This window comes from Fistularia commersonii, unplaced genomic scaffold (genome assembly GCF_037954325.1).
Source record: "Fistularia commersonii isolate RoL2024-O1a breed Wild unplaced genomic scaffold, RoL_Fcom_v1.0 HiC_scaffold_177, whole genome shotgun sequence".
In the NCBI taxonomy this organism is placed as follows: Eukaryota; Metazoa; Chordata; class Actinopteri; order Syngnathiformes; family Fistulariidae; genus Fistularia; species Fistularia commersonii.
In genome coordinates this window covers 8,298-15,000 of record NW_028234134.1, presented here as the reverse complement: position 1 = coordinate 15,000, position 6,703 = coordinate 8,298, and positions in this window count along the sequence as shown.

The following is a 6,703-nucleotide window of genomic DNA, read 5'->3' as shown; positions in this document are numbered from 1 at the left end:
CACCAGAGTCGTCGCACAAACCGCCATCCTATGCTGTCTGGCTACACGCCCACCTACAACTACTTTGCAGTCACCGATCTCTTTCAGGTTACCTCGTCTATACAAGATGTAGTCTACCTGCGTGCTCCTACCTCCGCTCTTATAAGTTACCCTATGTTCCTGTTTTTTCTGGAAAAAGGTATTCACTACACCCATTTCCATCCCTTTTGCAAAATCTACCACCATCTGTCCCTCTGCATTCCTATCCTGGATACCATATCTGCCCATCACTTCTTCATCCCCTCTATTGCCTTCACCAACATGTCCATTGAAGTCTGCACCAATTACCACTCTCTCATTTCTGGGAATATTCTGCATCACTTCATCCAACTCATTCCAGAACTTCTCCTTCTCTTCAGGTTCACATCCCACCTGTGGCGCATAGCCACTAACAACACTGAGCATCACACCTTCAATTTCCAATTTCAGACTCATAAGTCTATCTGACATTCTTTTCACCTCTAGGACGTTCCTTACGAACTCCTCCTTCAAGATGACTCCTACTCCATTTCTCTTCTTGTCAGCACCATAATAGTATAACTTAAAGCCTGCTCCTAAGCTTCTAGCCTTACTACCCTTCCACCTGGTCTCCTGGACACACAGTATATCCAGCTTCCTTCTCTGCATCGTGTCCATCAACTCTCTACCTTTTCCTGTCATAGTCCCAATATTCAAAGTCCCTACTCTCAGTCCCAGGCTCTTTCCTTTCCTCCTCTCTCTCTGCTTCCGAACACGCACTCCTCCTCTTCTTCTTCTTCTTGTTCTTCGACCCACAGTAGCCCGATTTCCATTAGTACCCTGTAGGTCATCAGTACCAATGGCGGTCGTTGTTAACCCGGTCCGCGACCCATCCGGTATGGTATAGTTATGGTTGACTCGCATGTTTGGTTTTGGCAAACGTTTTACGCCGGATGCCCCTCCTGACGCAACCCTCTGCATTTATCCGGGCTTGGGACCGGCACAGGGAGACACTGCTCCGTGCCCCCCCCCCCCCCCAAAGGCAGGCTTGGAGAGACACGGGCCAGTGCCGCCCTGAGGCTGCATTACCCTCTCTTTCTTACATTTATTATAAAAATATGCTTATCTTCCTTTTAGCTCATCACACATGTCTTTATGATTTTCAGTCCATGCCTCAGCCGGCCTGAAGCTCCACTGATGTGCATGTGCGGATGCCTCTATCTAGCGGACATAAAATAAAGACAATCATTCAAATGTGAATGAGTCGGCGTGATGCTCCGGGATGTGTGGAGCTCAGGGAGCTCCACGAGTGAGGGAGTTAAGTTAGGGCGGGGGTGCAAGTAGGCTCTAGGATTCCCCGAGTCGGGGCGAGCGATGGGTTTAGAGGCGTATCGCATTGAAGATAATGGCCGCATATCCTTCTTGGACTTTTCTAAAGCCTTTGACTCGGTCGAACATCCATTTATCATAGCAACGCTCGAACATTTTGGATTTGGTTAAATATTCAGGAATGTGATCCGTGGGCTCTATGAGAATATTCATAGCTGTGTCACCCTGCCAAGCGGCACCACTCCGAGCTTCCATGTTGATGTGGGAATCCCCCAAGGTTGCCCCATCTCACCCTATTTATTTATAATTGCTACCGAAATGCTAGCCGTTTATGTTGAAAAGAGCAACGATATCCAAAAGTTAGACGTGCTGGGGACTGAAATTGTTATTAGCCTGCTGGCAGATGACACAACCTTAGTTTTGAAAAATGAACATCAAGTCCCAATAAGTGCCGAAAACAACCAAAACATTCTCCAAGGCTTCAGGATTGTCATTAAACTTAAAGAAATGCAAACTTCTTGCGCTGCATGACTCGCCACTAAAGGAAATCAGCGATGTTTCCATGAAATCAGAAATAAAATACTTGAGCATTTTCCTATCCAAGGACCAAACGTTAAATCAATCCAGGAACATTGAATCTAAACTGAATCAAAGTAAAGCTTAATTCTAATATATGGCTCCAGAGAGATTTATCAATATTAGGCCGGATATATTTGACTAAAATGGATGTGTTTATCCAGATGTATATACCCAGCGTATTCCAATGCTGCTCCAAATCAACTCGTAAAATCTGTTAACCAAATCAATTTCAACTTTATCTGGAGGAACAGACCACACCATCTAAGAAAAATCACATATGGTGAAAGAAACAAGTGAAGGAGGGCTGAAAGTGATAGAGTCGGACTGCTTGAATGGGACATTGAAGGTGAACTGGTTGAAATCCTGGATCAAACCTCATCGTTCTTTCTGGTATTGTACTCCAAACTACTTATTCAACAAAGTCGGCGGCCTGAGTCTTCTGCTTATCTCTGACTTGGATATCAACAAGATTCCTGTCAAATGTTCAGAGTTCCATAAACAAATATTATTATACTGGAAAATGATATACGTACACAATTTCTCACCACACAGTATAATAGTTTGGAACAATCGATATGTACTGCATGGCAACAAACCTCTGTTTTACAAGGAATGCTTTGAGAAAGGTATATGGTCGATAATTGACTTGATGGATGACACTGGCAGTCCTCTGGACAATGAGCAGTTCTGTACTACACACAGATTCAAGCCTCCCATATTAGAGTTGCTAAAGTTACGAAACGCACTGCCTCGACAATTTGTATTCCTGACCAAAAATATAATGACGCACCGAACCGTACAACCACAGTTACCCCGACTATCACTCCAGGGAATCTCAATTGTGGACAGAAAGCGCGGCAACTCCTTTATTAGGAAATGTTTCACAGGAAACTTATTCCCTGGACGTCAAAAAAAAAAAAAAGGATATTTTAAATAAATTTGATGAGGAATCGATTGCCACGCTGCGAACCATGTATCTGACTCTACCCATACCCCCAAGGCAAAAGAGACCCACTTCAAAATTATGACTGACATCTACCCATCTAAGGAATTATCGAGGGTACGCTTTAATTTTGAAGATAATATTTGTACATTTTGTGAAGACAACATTGAAACCACTGACCATATATTTTTTCTCCTTCTCATTCCATCGTCACCAGTTTCCTTCTCAAAAGATGATATAACATTCTGTTTACTTATAAGCAACATAACAGATGAACTCTGTGTCAATGTTCTTTTAGGCCTGGCCAAGTTCTTCATTCACAAGAACAGAATGCAAAAATGCTCCCCAAATTTTAATGTCTTCATAAACGATTTTGAAATATAAAAAAAAAAAAAAAAAATCCTTAAAACTTATGGAAAAATCCGAAAACAAAAAAATATAGTTACCCATGTCCGAGGTTCCTTTTTTTTTTGGTAAAAAAAAAAAAACAAAAAAAAAAAAACAACTTGATTACATGTTACATTCCCCTTGCAATTTTTTTTTTTTTTTTCGTTTTAATTTCTTATTTGTCTATCTATTGATTTAATTACTTCCTTTTAATTTCTTTTTTTGTCTCGCACTGTAAATTTCTCACAAACCTGTAACACTATTAACTTCTCATTACATACAGAACAAATGTCCTGATGTCCGTTGCTTCCTCATCCCTGGTTGTTTCATTGACATTCAGTTCTACCTTGCTATGTTTATTTGTACATTTGTATATTTGGGTGTACTATTTATGTTCAATTAAAAACAGTTTGATGTCTGAGATTCCTTGTGAACCGCCAACTTAATTACATGTTATATTCCCCTCACAATTTTTTTTTTTCGTTTTTAATTTTATTTTTCTATCTATTTATTTAATTATATCCTTCTAATTTTCTTTTTTTGTCTAGCATTAAAAATTTCTCGCAAACCGTTAACACTATTAACTTCTGATTACTTACACCACGAATGCGCTTATGCCCCCCCACCCATCCCGCTTTTTCCGTACGGAGGCAGACACTGAGATCGAAAGCAAATGGGTGTCATTGAAATGCAGTAACAGGGTGATAACAGCCGTGTTCGAAGTGTGTAGGGGCTTATAGGAGAGCAGAAGCACGTCACGCAATTCACCTGAGTTCGGAGGATCGGGAGTACCAGGGCCCATAGCGGAGAAGCGGAAGAGCGGAGTTATGTGTCTCTTCTCAAAGGCGGGGAAACTGGGGGGCAGCAGGACCCCTTAGACCGGCTAATGTGAGTCTTCTCCGGACATAGATCACCCGGACTTATGACTGGAGCTCCCGGACCTCTGGGCACACACATATGTGAATGAGTGGATGAGCTAATGTTGGTTTGGTTGTGGATACGTTTCGGCCAATGCTATCAGCACAGCTATGATTATCCCCAGAACGTTGAGAACGAGCTCCCGGAACTCCAGACATGCGTATATAAAAGAGTGGAATTAAGGTGTGTGTGTGTGTGTGTGTGTGTGTGTGTGTGTGTGTGTGTGTGTATACGTGTGGGACAGAAGTAATGTTGGGGACAGAAATTGTTATTAGCCTGCTGGCAGATGACACAACCTTAGTTTTGAAAAATGAACATCAAGTCCCAATAAGTGCTGAAAACAACCAAAACATTCTCCAAGGCTTCAGGATTGTCATTAAACTTAAAGAAATGCAAACTTCTTGCGCTGCATGACTCGCCACTAAAGGAAATCAGCGATGTTTCCATGAAATCAGAAATAAAATACTTGAGCATTTTCCTATCCAAGGACCAAACGTTAAATCAATCCAGGAACATTGAATCTAAACTGAATCAAAGTAAAGCTTAATTCTAATATATGGCTCCAGAGAGATTTATCAATATTAGGCCGGATATATTTGACTAAAATGGATGTGTTTATCCAGATGTATATACCCAGCGTATTCCAATGCTGCTCCAAATCAACTCGTAAAATCTGTTAACCAAATCAATTTCAACTTTATCTGGAGGAACAGACCACACCATCTAAGAAAAATCACATATGGTGAAAGAAACAAGTGAAGGAGGGCTGAAAGTGATAGAGTCGGACTGCTTGAATGGGACATTGAAGGTGAACTGGTTGAAATCCTGGATCAAACCTCATCGTTCTTTCTGGTATTGTACTCCAAACTACTTATTCAACAAAGTCGGCGGCCTGAGTCTTCTGCTTATCTCTGACTTGGATATCAACAAGATTCCTGTCAAATGTTCAGAGTTCCATAAACAAATATTATTATACTGGAAAATGATATACGTACACAATTTCTCACCACACAGTATAATAGTTTGGAACAATCGATATGTACTGCATGGCAACAAACCTCTGTTTTACAAGGAATGCTTTGAGAAAGGTATATGGTCGATAATTGACTTGATGGATGACACTGGCAGTCCTCTGGACAATGAGCAGTTCTGTACTACACACAGATTCAAGCCTCCCATATTAGAGTTGCCAAAGTTACGAAACGCACTGCCTCGACAATTTGTATTCCTGACCAAAAATATAATGACGCACCGAACCGTACAACCACAGTTACCCCGACTATCACTCCAGGGAATCTCAATTGTGGACAGAAAGCGCGGCAACTCCTTTATTAGGAAATGTTTCACAGGAAACTTATTCCCTGGACGTCAAAAAAAAAAAAAAGGATATTTTAAATAAATTTGATGAGGAATCGATTGCCACGCTGCGAACCATGTATCTGACTCTACCCATACCCCCAAGGCAAAAGAGACCCACTTCAAAATTATGACTGACATCTACCCATCTAAGGAATTATCGAGGGTACGCTTTAATTTTGAAGATAATATTTGTACATTTTGTGAAGACAACATTGAAACCACTGACCATATATTTTTTCTCCTTCTCATTCCATCGTCACCAGTTTCCTTCTCAAAAGATGATATAACATTCTGTTTACTTATAAGCAACATAACAGATGAACTCTGTGTCAATGTTCTTTTAGGCCTGGCCAAGTTCTTCATTCACAAGAACAGAATGCAAAAATGCTCCCCAAATTTTAATGTCTTCATAAACGATTTTGAAATATAAAAAAAAAAAAAAAAAAATCCTTAAAACTTATGGAAAAATCCAAAAACTAAAAAATATAGTTACCCATGTCCGAGGTTCCTTTTTTTTTTGGTAAAAAAAAAAAAACAAAAAAAAAAAAACAACTTGATTACATGTTACATTCCCCTTGCAATTTTTTTTTTTTTTTTTCGTTTTAATTTCTTATTTGTCTATCTATTGATTTAATTACTTCCTTTTAATTTCTTTTTTTGTCTCGCACTGTAAATTTCTCACAAACCTGTAACACTATTAACTTCTCATTACATACAGAACAAATGTCCTGATGTCCGTTGCTTCCTCATCCCTGGTTGTTTCATTGACATTCAGTTCTACCTTGCTATGTTTATTTGTACATCTGTATATTTGGGTGTACTATTTATGTTCAATTAAAAACAGTTTGATGTCTGAGATTCCTTGTGAACCGCCAACTTAATTACATGTTATATTCCCCTCACAATTTTTTTTTTTCGTTTTTAATTTTATTTTTCTATCTATTTATTTAATTATATCCTTTTAATTTTCTTTTTTTGTCTAGCATTAAAAATTTCTCGCAAACCGTTAACACTATTAACTTCTGATTACTTACACCACGAATGCGCTTATGCCCCCCCACCCATCCCGCTTTTTCCGTACGGAGGCAGACACTGAGATCGAAAGCAAATGGGTGTCATTGAAATGCAGTAACAGGGTGATAACAGCCGTGTTCGAAGTGTGTAGGGGCTTATAGGAGAGCAGAAGCACGT